The sequence below is a fragment of the Pongo abelii genome, chromosome 22, assembly GCF_028885655.2.
Source record: "Pongo abelii isolate AG06213 chromosome 22, NHGRI_mPonAbe1-v2.0_pri, whole genome shotgun sequence".
Taxonomy (NCBI): Eukaryota; Metazoa; Chordata; class Mammalia; order Primates; family Hominidae; genus Pongo; species Pongo abelii.
In genome coordinates, this window is record NC_072007.2 from 9745199 (window position 1) to 9765977 (window position 20779).

Genomic DNA, 20779 nt, shown 5'->3' on the forward strand with positions numbered 1-20779 from the left:
TTGCTGGGACTGATGTCTTCAAGGTTCATTCACACTGCAGCCTGCATCTGACCCTCATTCCTTTACCTGGCTGTATAGTATTCCATTCTGTGTTTCTTCTCTCACTGGGCCTGATGTCTTCAATGTTCACCCATGCCGCAGCCTGCTTCTGACCCTCATTCCTTTGCCTGGCTGTATGGTATTCCATTGTGTGTCTCTTCCTTTGCTGGGCCTGAGATCTTCCAGGTTCATTCACACTGCAGCCTGCATCTGACCCTCATTCGTTATTGCTGGCCATATAGTATTCCACTGTGTGTCTCTTCTCCCACCGGGCCTGATGTCTTCAATGTTCACCCATGCTGCAGCCTGCGTCTGACCCTCATCCATTTCCCTGGCTGTATAGTATTCCATTGTGTGTCTCTTCTCTCAATGGGCCTGGTGTCTTCAAGGTTCATCCACACTGCAGCCTGTGTCTGACCCTCATTCCTTTTCCTGGCTGTATAGTATTCCATTGTGTGTCTCTTCTCTCACTGGGCCTGATGCCTTCAAGGTTCACCCATGCCGCAGCCTGTGTCTGACCCTCATTCCTTTTCCTGGCTGTATAGTATTCCATTGTGTCTCTTCTCTCACTGGGCCTGATGTCTTCAAGGTTCACCCATGCCGCAGCCTGCGTCTGAACCTCATTCCTTTTCCTGGCTGTGTAGTATTCCATTGTGTGTCTCTTCTCTCACTGGGCCTGATGTATTCAAGGTTCATTCACGCTGCAGCCTGCATCTGACCCTCATTCCTTTTCCTAGCTATATAGTATTCCATTTTGTGTCTCTTCTCTCACTGGGCCTGATGTCTTCAAGGTTCATTCACACTGCAGCCTGCGTCTGACCCTCATTCTTTTTCCTGGCTGTATAGTATTCCATTGTGTGTCTCTTCTCTTACTGGGCCTGATGTCTTCAATGTTCACTCACACTGCAGCCTCTGTCTGACCCTCATTCCTTTTCCTGGCTGTGTAGTATTCCATTGTGTGTCTCTTCTCTCACTAGGCCTGAGGTCTTGAAGGTTCATCCACGCTGCAGCCTGCTTCTTACCCTCGTTCCTTTTCCTGGCTGTGTAGTATTCCATTGTGTGTCTCTTCTCTCACTGGGCCTGATGTCTTCAAGGTTCATTCACACTGCAGCCTGCATCTGACTCTCATTCCTTTTCCTGGCTGTATAGTATTGCACTGTGTGTCTCTTCTCCCACTGGGCCTAATGTCTTCAAGGTTCACCCATGCCGCAGCCTGTGTCTGACCCCCATTCCTTTTCCTGGCTGTATGGTATTCCATTGTGTGTCTCTTCTCCCACTGGGCCTGATGTCTTCAAGGTTCACCCATACCACAGCCTGCGTCTGACCCTCATTCCTTTTCCTGGCTGTATGATATTCCATTGTGTGTCTCTTCTCCCACTGGGCCTGATGTGTTCAAGGTTCACCCATGCCGCAGCCTGCGTCTGACCCTCATTCCTTTTCCTGGCTGTATGGTATTCCATTGTGTGTCTCTTCTCCCACTGGGCCTGATGTCTTCAAGTTTCACCCATGCCGCAGCCTGCGTCTGACCCTCATCCATTTCCCTGGCTGTATAGTATTCCATTGTGTGTCTCTTCTCTCACTGGGCCTGACGTCTTCAATGTTCACCCATGCCGCAGCCTGCTTCTGACCCTCATTCCTTTTCCTGGTTGTATGGTATTCCATTGTGTGTCTCTTCCTTCACTGGGCCTGATGTCTTCCAGGTTCATTCACATTGCAGCCTGCATCTGACCCTCATTCCTTTTTGCTGGTCATATAGTATTCCATTGCGTGTCTCTTCTCCCACCAGGCCTGATGTCTTCAATGTTCACCCATGCCACAGCCTGCATCTGACCCTCATTCCTTTTCCTGGCTGTATAGTATTCCATTGTGTGTCTCTTCTCTCACTGGGCCTGATGTCTTCAAGGTTCACCCATGCCGCAGCCTGTGTCTGACCCTCATTCCCTTTCCTGGCTCTATGGTATTCCATTGAGTGTCTCTTCTCCCACTGGGCCTGATGTCTTCAAGGTTCACCCATGCCGCAGCCTGCATCTGACCCTCATTCCTTTTCCTGACTTTATAGTATTCCATTGTGTGTCTCTTCTCTCAGTTGGCCTGAGATCTTCCAGCTTCATTCACACTGCAGCCTGCATCTGACCCTCATTCCTTTTCCTGGCTGTATAGTATTCCATTGTGTGTCTCTTCTCCCATTGGGCCTGATGTCTTCAAAGTTCACCCATGCTGCAGCCTATGTCTGACCCTCATTCCTTTTCCTGGCTGTATGGTATTCCTTTGTGTATCTCTTCTCTCACTGGGCCTGAGATCTTCCAGGTTCATTCACACTGCAGCCTGCTTCTGACACTCATTCATTTTTACTGGCCATATAGTATTCCATTGTGTGTCTCTTCTCCCACTGGGCCTGATGTCTTCAATGTTCACCCATGCCGCAGCCTGAGTCTGACCCTCATTCCTTTTCCTGGCTGTATAGTATTCCATTGTGTGTCTCTTCTCTCACTAGGCCTGAGGTCTTCAAGGTTTACCCGTGCTGCAGCCTGTGTCTGACCCTCATTCCTTTTCCTGGCTGTGTAGTATTCCATTGTGTGTCTCTTCTCTCACTGGGCCTGAGGTCTTCAAGTTTCATTCACACTGCAGCCTGCATCTGACCCTCATTCCTTTTCCTGGCCATATGGTATTCCATTGTGTGTCTCTTCTCTTACTGGGCCTGATGTCTTCCTGGTTCATTCACACTGCATCCTGCGTCTGACCCTCATTCCTTTTCCTGGCTGTATAGTATTCCATCGTGTGTCCCTTCTCTCACTGAGCCTGGTGTCTTCAAGTTTCAGCCATGCTGCAGCCTGCGTCTGACCCTGATTCCTTTTCCTGGTTGTGTAGTATTCCATAGTGTGTCTCTTCTCTCACTGGGCCTGAGGTCTTCGAGGTTTATCCACGCTGCAGCCTGCGTCTGACCCTCATTCCTTTTCCTGGCTGTATAGTATTCCATTGTGTTCCCAGAGCAAATTCTGTTTACGTGTTCATCCACTGATGGGCGCCTCTGTTGCTTCCATGTTTGAACTGTTGTGAGTCATGACACTATGAACTTGTGTATAGCAGTATGATCTGTTTTTCTAGGAAAATTTGGAGATGAAAAGAATATGTTCACCCATGAGATCATGTCATTTGCATGGACGTCGATGGAGTTGGAAGCCATTATCCTCAGCAAACAAACACAGGATCAGAAAACCAAACACTGCATGTTCTCTCGCATAAGTGGGAGCTGAACAATGAGAACACATGGACACAGGGAGGGGAACGTCACACACTGGGGCCTTCCAGGGGTGGAGGAGTGGGAGGGAGAGCAACAGGAAAAATAACTAATGCATCGTGGGCTTTATACCTAGGTGACAGGTTGACAGGTGCAGCAGACCACCATGGCATGTGTTTACCTATGTAGCAAACTTGCCCACCCTTCCCCCATACCCGAGAGCTTAATTTTTTTTTTTTTTAAGATGGAGTCTCACTCTGTCGTCCAGGCTGGAGCACAGTGGCGCGATCTCAGCTCACTGCAAGCTCCACCTCCCAGGTTCACGCCATTCTCCTGCCTCAGCCTCCTGAGTAGCTGGGACTACAGGTGCCTGCCACCGCACCCGGCTAATTTTTGTGTTTTTAGGAGAGATAGGGATTCAACATATCAGCCAGGATGGTCTCGATCTCCTGACCTCGTGATCTGCCTGCCTTGGCCTCCCAAAGTGCTGGGATAACAGGCGTGAGCCACTGTGCCTGGCACCCCAGAGTTTAAAATAACATTTTTAAAAAAGTTTACATAGTACAAAGAAAAAAAGCATAATTATTTTCATAGTCATTAACTAGAGAATAAGACAGAGACTATTTGAGTCACAAAAGTGATGTGTGATTGTCACAGCTAAGTGGAAACAGGGCTGGTATAATTTGCATCTTCACCTTTTCAAGGCTGGGAGTGCGGTGGTCCATGTCTGTGATTTCAGCACTTTGGGAGGCCAAGGCAGGTGGATCACCTGGGGTCAGGAGTTCGAGACCAGCATGACCAACTTGGCAAAACCCCATCTGTACTAAAGATACAAAAATTAGCCGGTCACAATGGCTGGTGCCTAGAATCCCTGCTACTCGGGAGGCTGAGACAGGAGAATGGTGTGAACCCAGGAGGCGGAGCTTGCAGTGAGCTGAGAAGGCGCCATTGCACTCCAGGCTGGGAGACAGAGTGAGACTCCGTCTCAAAAAATAACATAATATCCTACTCTGAATTCAACAGTCAATTAAAAACATAGTCCATAATTTCCCTTCTATCAGAATCTGCAGCCTACGCTTTCATTTCTTTCTTGTCGACTAGTCCTTCCATCAAGGTAGGACATTTCTGCCTTACGAACCATGCCCTGTGTTTTGGGCACCCGTAAAATATGTCTTTAAAATCGCTTGAACTCTTTTTATTTATTTATTTATTTATTCTGAGACAGAGTCTTGCTCTTGTCACCCTGGCTGGAGTCCAGTGGCACGATCTTGGCTCACTGCAACCTCCGCCTCCCGGGTTCAAGCAGTTCTCCTGCCTCAGCCTTCCGAGTAGCTGGGATTACAAGTGCCACACCGCCACACCCGGCTAATTTTTGTATTTTGTAGTAGAGACGGGGGTTTCACCACGTTGGCCAGGCTGGTCTCAAACACCTAACCTCGTGATCCACCCGCCTCGGCCTCCCGAAGTGCTGAGATGACAGGCGTGAGCCACCGCACCCGGCCAGAAAAAATCACCCGAACTTTTTTAACGTTTGGAAAGAAGTCCCTGGTTGTGTTCCGTCTGTTGGAGGCACCACGATGGAATGGGAACCATCTGTGCTAAAGGCACCCGTCCTCATTTTTCACAACAAATCCGTCTGGCCTCTTGCTGTGTTCATGAGCTCTCTGCAGAGAAAGCTTGTTCATCCCGGCTCTTTTCTACTCAGCTCGCATTCAGGTTCCTGCAGACCTCGGATAATCTCTTCTGGAGGGGATCTTTTCCAAACCTTTGATCTGCCCTGTTTTATTTATGTCAAGTAATTCCTGTGTCTGCAGAACCGGTGGGGAGGATCAAGCCAGCTCTGTCCTGATCCAACACGTGCGATCCCCCGTTAGTGCACAAGCCTGGGGTCTGCTTTTTCGGGAGGCACCCCCCACCGAGTCTGAAGCGGGCGTCTAATCCTCAGGCAAAAGAACTTCCCGCTTTTATACACAGGAAAAACTGCACCCTGGGTTCTAATACAGCGATCTGTGTCTTTTCCGAGGCTGTCTTGGCGAGGGTATTTCTCAGCCTAATAACCGTGTCAATATTAGGTCAATAATATCCAACACCTGTGATAACTTCAGCCTGCCAGGCAGAAATTTACCGTGCTGATCGAAAGACATTCTCCCAAGGCAAACATTGGAAATTAATGTTTTAAAAACCTTTTCTGATTCCAGAAGGAAAGGCTGTTTTAGAAAGACAACTGGCGTTCTAGGGGAGAAAGATGGTCCTCGTTGAAATGCACGGATTATGCATGACAAATACGGAATTGGATGTTGCCAGTAAATGAAGAGAGCTGTTTGGAAAAGGCTGGTAAATAGGAAGGTTTTCTGTACAAAGAGAAGTGACTCACACATTTAAGAGTTTATGCAGCCAGCAGACACATGAAAGAATGCTCATCATCACTGGCCATCAGAGAAATGCAAATCAAAACCACAATGAGATACCATCTCACACCAGTTAGAATGGCAATCATTAAAATGTCAGGAAACGACAGGTGCTGGAGAGGATGTGGAGAAATAGGAACACTTTTACACTGTTCATGGGACTGTAAACTAGTTCAACCCTTGTGGAAGTCAGTGTGGTGATTCCTCAGCGATCTAGAACTAGAAATACCATTTGACCCGGCCATCCTGTTATTGGGTATATACCCAAAGGACTATAAATCATGCTGCTATAAAGACACATGCACACGTACGTTTATTGTGGCACTATTCACAATAGCAAAGACTTGGAACCAACCCAAATATCCAACAACGATAGACTAGATTAAGAAAATATGGCACATATACACCATGGAATACTATGCAGCCATAAAAAAGGATGAGTTCATGTCCTTTGTAGGGACATGGATGAAATTGGAAACCATCATTCTCAGTAAACTATCACAAGGACTGAAAACCAAACACCGCATGTTCTCACTCATAGATGGGAATTGAACAATGAGAACACATGGACACAGGAAGGGGAACATCACACTCTGGGGACTGTTGTGGGGTGAGGGGAGGGAGGAGGGATACCATTAAGAGATATACTTAATGCTAAATGGCAACAACTCCAGCTCGGGAACAAAGATGTTCTATGTGTGCTTTTAAAAACTTTTTATTTTACATAAAATTGGCAACTAATAATTGCATATTTTTAAGGTGCACAAGATGACGTTTTGATATATGTATCACTGTGGAATAATTACATCATGTTAATTCACGTATCTGTCACTTCAACTGCTTAATCTTTTTTGAGTAAAAACAAGTAAAATCTGTTCTTTTATCAGTTTTGAATTATACATCATCTATTAACTGTTGCCACCATGCTGGGCTAGAATGTTTTCTTCTGTCACTAGAATGCATCCTTTCTGTCAGACTGAAACTTTGTATCATTTCACCAATGTTTCCCCCTTTTTTTCTTCTTCTTCCTCCTCCTCCACCTCCCCCTCCTCCTCCTCCTCCTCCCCCTCCTCCTCCTCCACCTCCCCCTCCTCCTCCTCCCTCTCCTCCCCTCCCCTCTCCTCCCCTCCCCTCCCCTCTCTTCCCTCCCCTCCCCTCACCTCTGACTTCCCCTCCCCTCCCCTCTCCTCCCTCCCCTCTCCTCCCCTCCCCTCCTCTCCCCTCCCCTCTGCTCCCTCCCCTCCCCTCCCCTTTCCTCCCCTCCCCTCCCCTCTCCTCCCCTCCCCTCCCCTCCCCTCCCCTCTCCTCCCCTCCCCTCCCCTCCCCTCCCCTCTCCTCCCCTCCCCTCCCCTCTCCTCCCCTCCCCTCCCCTCTGCCTTCTCCTCCCCTCCAATCTCCTCCCTCCACTTCCCTCTCCTCCCTCCCCTCCCCTCCCCTCCCTCCCTTCTCCTCCCCTCCCTTCTCCCCACTCTCCTACCTCCCCTCCCCTATCTCTTCCCCTCTCCTCGCTCCCTTTCCCCTCCCCTCTCCTCCCTCCACTCCCCTCCCCTCTCCTCCTTCCCCTCCCCTCCCCTCTCCTCCCTCCCCTCCCCTCCCCTCTCCTCCCTCCCCTCCCCTCCCCTCTCCTCCCTCCCCTCCCCTCTCTTCCCTCACCTCCCCTCTCCACCCTCCCCTCACCTCCCTCTCCTCCCCTCCCCTCCATTCCCCTCCCCTCCCTCCCTGCCTCTCCCCTCCCCTCCCCTCCCCTCCCCTCCCCTCTCCTCCCCTCCCCTCCCCTCTCTTCCCTCCCCTCCCCTCACCTCTGACTTCCCCTCCCCTCCCCTCTCCTCCCTCCCCTCTCCTCCATTCCCCTCCCCTCCCTCCCCTGTCCTCCCCTCCCCTCCCCTCCCCTCTCCTCCCCTCCCCTCCCCTCTCCTCTCCTCCCCTCCCCTCTCCTCCCCTCCCCTCCCCTCTCCTCCCCTCCCCTCCCCTCTCCTCCCCTTCCCTCCCCTCTCCTCCCCTCCCCTCACCTATGACTTCCCCTCCCCTCCACTCCCATCTCCTCTCCTCTCATCTCCTCTTGCTTTTCTTTTCTTTTTTCCTTTCTTTTTAGACAGAGTCTTACTCTGTCACCCAGGCTGGAGTGCAGTGGCCTGATCTCAGCTCACTGCAACCTCCGCCTCCTAGGTTCAACCAATTCTCCTGCCTCAGTCTCCCGAGTAGCTGGGATGACAGGCACCTGCCACCACGCCCGGCTAATTTTTCTGTTTTTAGTAGTGACTGGGATTTGCTGTGTTGGCCAGGCTGGTCTCGAAGGCCAGACCTCGTGATCCACCTGCCTCGGATTACACTTTTTTACATTCCACGTAGAGGTGAGAGCACGTGGTATTTGTTTGTCTGAGCCTGGCTTATTTCCCTCAACGTCACGTCCTCCAGGTTCATCTTGTTTTTCCAGGCTGAAGACTGTTCTGTTTTGTGTGTCACACATCTTGTGGCCTGTGTCATAGAAAACGTTTTCCCCCCAAACCCATACCCCGACCGGGATGCTCCATGCCCTCTCACTGTGCTTATGGGCCCCACGGGAAGGCTGTTATTGTGTCCCCTACTTCTAGTCTTAAGCAAATACAACTGTTGTTTTGCTAAATTTGCCTTTTCTTTCTTTCTTTCTTTCCTTTCTTTCTCTTTCTTTCTCCCTTTTCTCCTTCTTTCTACCTCTCTTCTTTCTTCTTTTCTCTTTCTCTCTCTCTTCTTTGTTCTTTTTTCTTTCTCCCTCTCTTCTTTCTTTCTTCTTTCTCTTTTCTTTCTTTCTCTCTTTCTCTCGTTTCTTTCTTTCTCTTTTCTATTTCTCTCTCTGTCTCTTTTCTTTCTTTTCTTCTTTCTCTTTTCTTTCTTTCTCTTTCTGTTTCTTTCTCTCTTTCTTTCTCTTTCTCTCTTCTTTCTTTTTTCTTTCTTTCTCTTTTTTCTCTCTCTCCTTTCTTTGTCTTTCTCTCTTTCCTTCTCCTTTCTTTCTCTTTCTCTTACTTTCTTTATCTCTCTCCTTTCTTTCTTTCTGTTTTCTTTCTTCCTCTTTCTCTTTCTTTCTCTCTCTTTCTTTTTTCTTTCTTTCCCTTTCTTCTTCCTTTCTTTCTCTCTCTTTTCTTTCTTTCTCCCTTCCTTTCTTTCTCTTTATTTCTTCTTTCTTTCTTCCTCTCTCCTTCCTTCCTTCAATCTTTCCTTCCTTCTTTCCTTCCTTTCAAGACAGAGTCTGATTGTCACCCAGGCTACAGTGCACTGGCACAATCTCAGCTCACTGCAATCTCTGCCTCCCGGGTTCAAGTGATTCTCCTGCCTCAGCCTCCTGAGTAGCTGGGATTACAGGCACTCGCCACCACACCCAACTAATTTTTTAATATTTTCAGTAGTGACGGGGTTTCACCATGTTGGCCAGGGTGGCCTCAAACTCCTGGCCTCAAGAGATCCACCCGCCTCAGACTCATAGAATGCTTGCATTACATGAACCACCCTGCCCAGTCCTAAATTTGCTTTTTATGGGGATGCCTTTGCAAAGGTAGCCTGAAGCTACATTAAGGCTGTTGTACATGAGCCGGTCACATGACAGTCTGCGTAAAAGTAGAAGAAGTAAAGGAAAATCACAATCTTCCAAAGGCTGTGATAACCAAGGGTAGAGTCATATCCCAACACGAGTGAGTGGCTGGATTCTCTATCCGTCCCGGAGAAAGGATCAGGGGTCACTGGGAACAAGGTTTATTATGAGACAACTTGAGATGTCTTCCAGCAGGAAAACGACCAAAACACTCTGGAATAGGATTGCTTGGGGCAGAAAGGTCTTCACCAGACCACATGCTTTGTAAGCACCTGGCTGTACACAGAACTCTGTCCGGGAAATGCTGGGTGAACAGAACACGCTGTCCAGCGGGCTTGGGAGGGCCTCATCTTGTGCCAGCTTCAGCCAATTGGAAAAAAGTAAAAGATGAGCCGATTATGTAAGGCCTGACCTGGTACTGAGGGCTCTCCGAGCATAAATTAACTTCCCCACACAGCCTGGCTGTGAGGTAGGTAGGAAGGTGGATGGTAAACGTGTGTGCCAGTTTTCACCTGGACCTCGGAGACCCGTGTCAGCAAAGGCCACACAGTGAGCCTGATGGAGGAAGCGTAGAAACTCTCAGGCATCCGCCAAGCCCAGTCTCATACTTTGGCAGGGAAGATTTTATTAAAATGATTAAGGACCGGCTTGGTGATCCTGGGAAAAGTTGTTGAAAAATGAAGGTTTGGGCCTCTTAGTTAATGGTTTAATTATGCATCTCAGGATTTGCAAAGAGCACAGTAACCTTCCAGCCTTTCATTTCTAGAGACAATCGGCCAGTTTATACTTAGGGGAAAATGAAGGATGAGCTGAAAGAATGGCAGAAAGTCCATCCTCCAAGCTCTTCCTGGAAACACAGAAAAGAAAGAGGTGTCCTCAAAAAACACCAGCCCACACGTTGACGTCAGCTCCTCCTGCGAGATGAGCCAGGCACATTTATTAAGCAGCCGTTTGGCTGGAAAAAATGGCCAGTGCACCTCGGTCTGAATTTCTCTCCTGTGTGTCCAAGGATCAAGGCAGGCAGTGAGGTTGGCAGAATTATGAATCTCTATCAAATTTGTTCTATGACCTGATAGAAACACCAGCACACTGTATGAGTCTGTTGTTGAAGTCTAACTTCCAGAACGCTGCGCACATTGCTGATCATAAACACAGAGATACAAGTATTCATGAATCGTCCCCCGGCTGCAGCCCAGGATTTCTCTAGAGGTGCTAATGGAGGCCGCTCACATTTGTGGGATAAAAAGGTTTGCGATGAACAGTCTTGCCTGGGGCGCAGAAGGTGAGGAGCTGTGTGTGGCTTTTGCATTTTCCTTCATGATGGTATGTGAGTCTTTGATGCCGGCTGGATCCACGTTTTATGAGGCGGAATTTTTAATATTGAAAGTCAGAAAGGGCTAGGTGGTCTTTGGAGTCCCAGTGGGTGAAGTCAAAGTAAAGGAATGTGGTCAAAAAAAAAATCACCTTGATTTTTCTTACCCAGAGGTTGCTAAATTGTGAGTCTAATTTTTTCAAATGAAATCTGAAATCAGACCAATTTGGAGTGTGGTTACCTAGGATCTGCCTCCAACGGGCCCACATCACCAGCCCTCATGTTCAGCACTGAATTTCCATCACTATTCTGCAAGACGAGATCACGCCAGGAATACCTCCACCAACCCAATGTCTGACTCAAAACTTTGCAGACTAGGAAAGACCCAAAAGAAAGTATGAAATCGGGGCCAGGTGTGGTGGCTCACGCCTGTCATCCCAGCAAATTTGGAGGCTGAGGTGGGTGGATCACCTGAGGTCAGGAGTTCAAGAGCAGCCTGACCAACATGGTGAAACCCCGTCTTTACTAAAATACAATTAGCTGGGCACAGCTGTGGGGACCTGTAGTCCCAGCTACTCGGGAGGCTGAGTTTGGAGAACTGCCTGAACCTGGGAGGCAGAGGTTGCAGGGAGCAAATATCATGCTGCTGAACTCCAGCCTGGGTGACAGAGTGACATTTCATCTCAAAAAAAGAGGAAGAAATGGCCAGGCGTGGTGGCTCACACCTGTAATCCCAGCACTTTGGGAGGCTGAGGCGGCGGATCACCTAAGGTCAGGACATCCAGACCAGCCTGGCCAACATGGAGAAACCCCGTCTCTACTAAAAATACAAACAAAATTAATCGGGCATGGTAGTGGGTGCCTGTAATCCCAGCTTCTTGGGGGGCTGAGGCAGGAGAATTGCTTGAACCTGGGAGTCAGAGGTTGCAGTGAGCTGAGATCGCACCATTGCACTCCAGCTTGGGAACAGAGTGAGACTCCATCTCAAAAAGAAAAAGTTAACATTCTTTCACCCAGATTTCCTAGTCTTTATTTTAGCTGTAACATCTCCTGTAGGAAAAACACCTGTTTCCATCTTTCTAAAGACATATTCCTGAAACCACACACGGAGAGTTTTACAGAGCAGGAGCTGCAGAGAGAGGAATAAAAAATCCTGGCTGTGCACAATGGCTCATGCCTGTCATCCCAGCAATTTGGGAGGCCGAGGTGGGCGGATCACCTAAGGTCAGGGGTTCAAGACCAGCCTGACCAACATGGAGAAACCCTGTCTCTACTAAAAATACAAAAATTAGTCAGGCGTGGTGGTGCATGCTTGTAATCCCAGCTACTCCAGAGGTTAAGGCAGGAGCATCGCTCGAACCCGGGAGGCAGAGGTTGCCATCAGCCAACATCGTGCCAATGCACTCCAGCCTGGGCAACAAAAGCAAAACTCCATCTCAAAAAAAAAAAAAAGAAAGAAAGAAAGAAAGAAAAAAGAAAATCAGAGACTCCCTGGCAGATCTCAGGATATGACTCCCCCAGGGTCGCCAGAGCTGACTGCATTAGCACGGCCCTGTGATCACTGGATGAATGGTCTTGGTGGGAGAGGAGGCTGGCGTGATCAAATGGTGTGTCCGCCGGTGCTGACAGGTGAGGTTCGGGGTTACCCACATGGCCCGCCTGGGCCTGGTCCACCAGCGCAGGGAAGGAGGAGCAGAGCCCAGCTCGGTGCATTTGGAGGCGGTTACCAGGGAAACCAGGGGACAAGCTCAGACGCTCAGGGACGGCCTCTCCACCCAGGCACGTGGAGCCTCATATTAATCAGCAGCCAGGCAGGAGCTGGCAGCCCCTTACCCAGACGGATACACGCAGAACTGGGGCTCCTGGCAGTGGCTCGTCACGGCTGATATCTGCCCCAGTGGTCGTGTTGAACCGGGACGTCATGTCTGTAGGAAAGGGGGGACGGATGTCTGTCTGGACACTGTGCAAGGTACATCGCTGTCTGATCTTTCCGAAAAGTCAGCGTTTGTGGCTTGAGCTGGAGGCTTTGAAAGGCGAGGGCGTCGGAAGCTTCATCTCAGGGAGCTGTCGTGTGGTATTACCTTGTAGCAGCACCAACCGGCCCTGTCCAGACTGACTTATCTGGGGCGGGTTTTCCAGGAGGAAGAGCACAGTGACTCTGTTTCCTCAGCGGTTTCCAAGCACTCCTGGGGACCTCTGTTTGTGAGAAGGCCAACATCTGTGTCTGTTTGATGGGCTTGGTGGGATACTCTGATCCATGCACCTGCCACTGAAGCTCTCTCTGCAAACGTTCTATGATGACTTAGGGGAGGCAAAGACACAGAGTTGGAGACCAAGGCTGGTTTGTTCTTCAGCCTTTTGACTCTTCATCTGCGACATCATTGCATCTGTTTGAATATTTTTCAAAAATTTATCAAAAACACAGAGGCACTCTGATGAAGATCCCCACACTATTCACAAGGGGAAACATACAGAATAGACCGATGTGTGTTTCATTTGCTTTTCCCTGATGATTATTGATTGTCTTAGTCTGTTTTCATGCTGCTGATAAAGATACAACCGAGGCTGGGGACGGTGGCTCACGCCTGTCGTCCCAGCACTTTGGGCGGCCGAGGTGGGTGGATCACCTGAGGTCACGAGTTTGAGACCATCCTGGCCAACATGGTGAAACCCGTCTCTACCAAAAATACAAAAATTAGCTGGGCATGGTGGTGAGCACCCGTAGTCCCAGCTACTCGGGAGGCTGAGTCAGGAGAATGGAGTGAACCTGGGAGGCGGAGGTTCACCCCGTATTCAAATCTTGCTAATTTTCCAAAAAGAAACATTATCAAATCATTGTCTGAAAAAGGCACAGTTATTCTTTTGACCGTATTTGGTAATTTTTTTTTGAGATGGAGTCTCACTGTGTCGCCCAGGCTGCAGTGCAATGGTGCCGTCTCAGCTCACTGCAACCTGTGTCTGCCAGGTTGAAGCAGTTCTCTGCCTCAGCCTCCCAAGTAGCTGGGACTACAGGCACCCGCCACCACTCATGGCTAATTTTTGTGTTTTTAGTAGAGACGGAGTTTCACCATGTTGGCCAGACTGGTCTCGAACTCCTGACCTCAGGTGGTCCACCCACCTCAGCCTCCCAAAGTGTTGGGATGACAGGCGTGAGCCACCGTGCCCGGTCAGGTTGGTTTTTTTTGTTTGTTTGTTTGTTTGTGTGTTTGTTTTCTGGTTTTGTAAACTGGAATGAGAGCAATGTGGATATTCATTGACTTCATCTGTCCAATAATTGGCTAATTTGTTCCTTTTAGTCCAAAACATCCATTCAGAATCAGATGAATGGCACCCCCAAGGCATATTAAATATACAATGTTTTCACCTTAAATAATTTCATTTCAACTCCCTTTACCTTGTGGGTTTTTTTTTTTTTCTTTTCCTGGAGGTTTCATAAATGGTGAGGTGCTGGCTAGCCTGTTCCACATTAGGTGCTTAAGAGAATCTTTGTTCCCATCACCCAAAAATGTTTTGACATCTCAGTTCTAGACAGATGAATCTTTGCCGTTCTCCCCTGGTGTTTCGTAGATTTGTTAACTCGTTTTCTCTAATAACCTTGACTTTCTATTCTACCTTGTGAGTTTCTAAGTGGGTCCCATAGCATCCCTGGTGTCTCCTCAGAAAAACTAATTTCACTTGGATTGAGTTGTACGTTTTCATCTGTCTTCTCTTTCTAAGTACTTGACACCCCAAAGCACGTTTTTGATCTGTTTCTGTAACCTGCCCAAAGTGGTCACCAACATTTTTTGGTCAATGAACTCTAACATTCCACCCTGTGTAAAAAAAAAAGTGTTATATGTAATGAATATATTCACTTTTATATATAAATATTCCATTAGAAATATTTGTATTCTATATTATATAATATTATATATGGAATAGCTATAAATATTCCATTACAAATATTTTGTATTATATATATTATATATTGTATATATATGTATTTCCATTAGGAATGTTTTATATTTTATATATATATTATTGTATTATATATTGTATATATATGTATTTCCATTAGGAATATTTTATATTTTATATATATATATCATATATTGTATTATATATTGTATATATGTGTATTTCCATTGGGAATATTTTATATTTTATATATATCATATATTGTATTATATATTGTATATATATATGTATTTCCATTAGGAATATTTTATATCTTTTATATATATCATATATTGTATTATATATTGTATATATATGTATTTCCATTAGGAATATTTTATATTTTATATATATATCATATATTGTATCATATATTGTTTATATATGTATTTCCATTAGAAATATTTTATATTTTATATATATTATATATTGTATTATATATTGTTTATATATGTATTTCCATTAGGAATATTTTATATTTTATGTATATCTTATATTGTGTTATATATTGTATATATATATGTATTTCCATTAGGAATATTTTATAGTTTATATATATATATCATATATTGTTTATATATTGTATATGTATGTATTTCCATTAGGAATATTTTATATTTTATGTATATATCATATATATATAAATAAACATTTTACATATAACAGGGAGTGAGTCATTTGTCGCCTACCAGACTTTGGTGTGGAATCTTACAGGGAGGTGGTTTTTCTCCTACTGCAGAATTATTGCTGGCAGAGAGTTTGGAGTCCTGGTCATTTATAATGATCCCCTGGGTCCAGTCTCTGATCACTTGCAGATGTGGGCCCTGGTGAGCCACAGGCCCTGGCAGGAAAGGCAGTTCTTGCAGGCAGCAAAACAGGGGTTTGTCTGCACCAAAGAAGAGCCATCATTGAGGGCCTGGGCCAAGGAGAAGGCTTGGAGGACACACCTATGAAGAGGAATGCAAGGTGTTTATTCCAAGCGTGGATGGAAGCAAGCCTGTGTCCACAACACCTCAAGTTACCCCAAAAGGAACAAAGTCATGTCATTACCTGTGTTCTGGGCACTGTTGCCTGGGACCTCCCTGAGACTATCTGAAATCTTCGCTAAGAAAATGTCATCAAGGAGATGGGGGAAGCCAGCCTTCTTTCCTGTAAGCCAGAGAGGGGTGTTATCACAGAAGCATGACCTACAGTTACTCAAAGGAACACAAAACAGGAATTTCCCTCTGCCTATGATGTACAAGAAATTCCCACATCTACAAAACACGAGGATGCTCTCTGTCCTACCTTTTGGGCTAGAAAAAATGTTGCAGAATGTGGCCGGGTGTGGTGGCTCACACCTGTAATCCTAGCACTTTGGGAGGCCAAGGCAAGTGGATCATAAGGTCAGGTGACTGAGACCGTCCTGGCTAACACAGTCTGTAATAAAAATACAAAAAAAAAAAAATTAGCTGGGAGTGGTGGCACACACCTGTAGTCCCAGCTACTTGGGAGGCTAAGGCAGGAGAATCACTTGAACCTGGGAGGCAGAGGTTGCAGTGAGCCAAGATTGCACCACTGCACTCCAGGCTGGGTGACAGAGTGAGACCCTGTCTCAAACAAACAATCAAAATTTTGCAGAATGTTAAATATAAAGAAATTATGAAATCAATCTCCATAGAGGACTCCTTTGAATATCTCATTGGACAGATCCAGAAATTGCAAGAAGTAGCAATAAAATAGAGTCTTTTACAGAAAAAATAAAAAAATCCAGCCGCAAGGACAATGTCACAAATGTAATTCAAAATATATATACACATTATCTCTTAGAGTGATTGATATGGTTTGGCTGCGTCCGCAACCAAATCTCATCTTGAATTGTAGCTGCCATAATTTCCACGTGTTGTGGGAGGGACCTAGTGAGAGATAATCAAATAATGGGGGCAGTTTCCCCCATACTGTTCCTATGATAGTGAATTACTCTTGGCCAGGTGCAGTGGCTCACGCCTGTAATCCCAGCACTTTGGGAGGCCGAGGCAAGTGGATCACCTGAGGTCAGGAGTTCGAGACCAGCCTGACCAACATGGCCAAACCCCGTCTCTACTAAAAACACAAAAAATAGCTGGGTACTGTGGTGGACGCCTGTAGTCCCAGCTACTCGGGAGGCTGAGGCATGAGAATCACTTGAACTGGGAGGTGGAGTTTGCATTGAGCCGAGATTACGCACTGCACTCCAGCCTGGGTGACAGAGTGAGACTCCGTCTCAAAACAAAGAAATGAAACCTCTTCCCTTTATTAACTATCCAGTCTGCAGCATGCCTTTATCAGCAGCATGAAAACAGACTAGTACAGTAATTAATATCCTTAAATAGTGATGGAGACATGTCAGTGAGAACTATCAAGAAAACCGATCCTGTGATTTCTCTCTAGATCGTCCAAAGCAAACCCAGCCATCTTTCCTTACAACCCAAAGTTAGTTTTAGTTGACATCAGAGGCTTCTTTTGTTCGTTACCACATAACAGCACTTTTCAAGTCCAATTTGCCATTCACAAAAATCGAGTAATATAGCCATAATGCTTTTCTGATCTGCATTCACATATAGAGTCATCCCCAAAACAGGTGTCCTTTCTTCACAGATCTCCCCAGAAAGACTCACAGATTTCTCCACAGGTTTTCGTTTTTGCTCGAAAACTGCATTTTGTACAGACTCTATTAGATGCATGGCACTGAAAAAATATTTTGCTTTACATGCCGAGCACTCTTTCTGGTGTTGTAAATATTTCAGCCAAATTGCTCTAACATGCGTTACTGGTGACTTTCGATTCTTTCTCACAGCTTCTTTGGTGAACAATTGGGGGTTTGGGGTTGTGCCCGTCTGTGGAGGAAAAGTTAAATATTAAATTTGAACTCGGCCGGGCAGAGTGGCTCACACGCCTGTCATCCCAGCAATTTGGGAGGCCGACGCGGATGGATCACCTGAGGTCGGCAGTTCGAGACCAGCCTGACGAACATGAAGAAACTCCGTCTCTACTAAAAATACAAAATTAGCCAAGCGTGGTTGTGGCAGGTGCCTGTCATCCCACCTATTCGTGAGGCTGAGACAGGAGAATCACTTGAACCCGAGAGGTGGAGATTGAGCCATTGCACTCCAGCCTGGGCGACAAGAGCAAAACTCCATCTCAATAAATAAAGAAATAAATAGATTCGAACTCAGTTGAATGTGGACACAAACAATGGTCACCAAGTCCCGGAACAGGTTGCGTGAGCCCACTTGAGGCGTTCATCCAAGGCTATTTTGGAGAAATCTCTATTTCAATCTATTCCTATACATCAGTTATTGAAAAACAACAGACAATCACAAAAACAAGTTGACCTTCTTCTGTTCCTTGAGCCCATTCGAGAGGGGCCCTTATGATGGGGCCTCATGCCAAACAACTAGTTACAAAAAGAGCTAGGGTCCCACACCACGCTGAAGCTTCATGAGACCTCTCCTCATCTGTGCATGGATGACTGGCCGAATCTGGAGCTGTTGCTTCCCAGTCTGGTGGTGAATCCTCCATAGTCTGGTGAGTGTAGCTATCTTTTCCCTTCTCGCTTCTCATTACAATTTGCTTATTATATCAATCTGCTTATTGTGTCCATCTATTTATTATATCATTTGATTATTATTCTATCATTTGCTTAATTATTTGCTTATTGTTATTATTACTGTCATTATTATTTTCTTGTGACAGAGTCTTGCTCTCTCGCCCAGGCTGGAGTGCAGTGGTGCAATCTCAGCTCACTGCAAGCTCCGTCTCCCGGATTCACACCATTTTCCTGCCTCAGCCTCCCGAGTAGCTGGGACTACAGGCACCTACCACCATGCCCCGATAATTTTTTGTATTTTTAGCAGAGACGGGGTTTCACCGTGTTAGCCAGGATTGTCTCTATCTCCTGACCTCATGATCCGCCCGCCTCAGCCCCGCAAAGTGCTGGCATTACAGGTGTGAGCTACTGCGCCCGGCCTATTATTTGCTTATTATATCTGCATTGCCATTGACATGGGATAAAGGTTGTTTACCCCTTCAGGGTATTGTGTGTGTCTTTTCTTCTCCCCTCACGCGTTTCTTGCAGAGAACACTGTCTTGTGTGGTGGTTAATGTCATCCACAACCTTAACACTTGCAGTTAGCCTGTGAGTTCTTTGGGGATTAAAATTCTGTCTTGTTCTTGTCTTTGGTTCTTAAAGTTATTTTCTCATCCCTTTGCATTATAGCAAGTAAAACAAAAAATAAAAATGGGTGGCCGGGCACGGTGGCTCACGCCTGTCATCCCAGCACTTTAGGAGGCCGAGGCAGACGGATCACGAGGTCAGGAGATTGAGACCATCCTGGCTAACGTGGTGAAAACCCGTCTCAACTAAAAATACAAAAAATTAGCCGGGCGTAGTGGCGGGGGCCTGTAGTCCCAGCTACTTGGTAGGCTGAGGTAGGAGAATGGTGTGAACCCCGGAGGCGGAGCTTGCAGTGAGCCGAGATTGCACCACTGCACTCCAGCCTGGGCGACAGAGCGAGACTCCGTCTCAAAAAAAAAAAAAAATGGGTATAAGTTTCATAATTAGAAAACAGATGAATCAATTTATTCAGAAAATGTTGAAGAGTTTCATAACTAGGAACTCTGTGCACATTGTGTAAAACCAAGAGATACATTCCTTGCCTACATGGAGCCCATGGTCTTTACAGGGTGTTGGACAATACACAGGTAACCACACAGAAGGGCATGTGACTCTAGCTTGTGCTAAAGTGGACACAGGGGTGGATGTCAGTGGCCACCACAAAGTTCCATCTTTGGATCTGATATGGTTTGGCTGTGTCCCCCCCCAAATCTCACCTTGAATTGTAGCTCCCATAATTCCCACGTGTTGTGGGAGGGACACAGTGGGAGATCATTGAATCACGGGATTGAGTCTTTTCCGTGCTGTTCTTGTGATAGTGAATAAGTCTCACGAGGTTTGATGCTTTGATAAGGGGAACCTCTTTCTCTTGGCTCTCCTTCTCTCCTCTTGTTTGCCACTATGGAAGACATGTTTTTCCCCTTCTGCCATGATGGTGAGGCTTCCCCAGCCACTTGGAACTGTGAGTCCACTACACGCTTTTCTTTTTTTTTTTTTTTTTTTGAGACAGAGTCTCACTCTGTCGCCTGGGCTGGAGTACAGTGGCATGATCTCTGCTCACTGCAACCTCCACCTCCCGGGTTCAAGCGATTCTCCTGCCTCAACCTCCCGAGTAGCTGTGAATACTGGTGCCCGCCACTACGCTCTGCTAATTTTTTGTATTTTTAGTAGAGACGGGGTTCCACCATGTTGGCCAGGCTGGTCTCAAACTCCTGACCTTGTGATTCGCCCGCCTCAGCCTCCCAAAGTGCTGGGATTACAAGCATGAGCCACCATGCCCAGCCATTACACGCCTTTCTTTTGTAAATTTCCCAGTGTTGAGCTTGTCTTTAACAACAGCATGAAAACGAATTAATACAGGGTCACACCCACATGGGGTTGCAAGATAATCTGAAAAACATCTTTTCCCATTTTTCCCATTGAGTAGATCTCTTCCCAGACTTTCTTCCTCTCGTCCTCTTTGCTCCTGTCCTTCCCCTACCTCCACCCAACGGCTGTGAGATCAGGAGGTCTTCAACTTGGAGAACATTGATTTATTCCAACCACAGATGATGGCACCACAGAGTCTTCTGCCCCTGGGAGGATGGCTTTCATGTTTGCTGATTTCTTAGACGTCCACATCACCAAAGCAAACACACTTTTTTTTTTTTGTAATATTAACTCTGTCCGTGCAGTTCAGGAGGTCTTCAAGGTCACCTACAGGTCTAAAAATGTGCTAGAGAGACTCGCAGAGCTCAGAACAGCTGTTAGACTCATGGTTATGGTTTATTACAACAAAAGAATACAGGCTAAAGTCAGCAAAGACTAAAGCCTTACAAGGTGGAGTCCAGGAGACTCCAGGTATGAGATTCCCAGTGTCCCCTCTTGGTGAAAGCATGCAGATGGTGATTAGTTCTTCTAAGACTCTCCTAGGTTCTTCTAATACACTCCTGGAGTATTTCCAATCAGGGAGGCTCCCATGAGTTTGATATCCAGTTTTCATTGAAGGTCAGTCACAGGTATGGTTGGTCACCAGTGTGACTAATCTGTCTCCAGCCTCTCCAGAGGTCAACCTGATATAGGAGGGTGAAGGTCCCCCACCATCAATTACATTCTGTTTTCATTTTGTTTTTGTTTGAGATGGAGTTTTGCTCTTGTTGCCCGGCTGGAG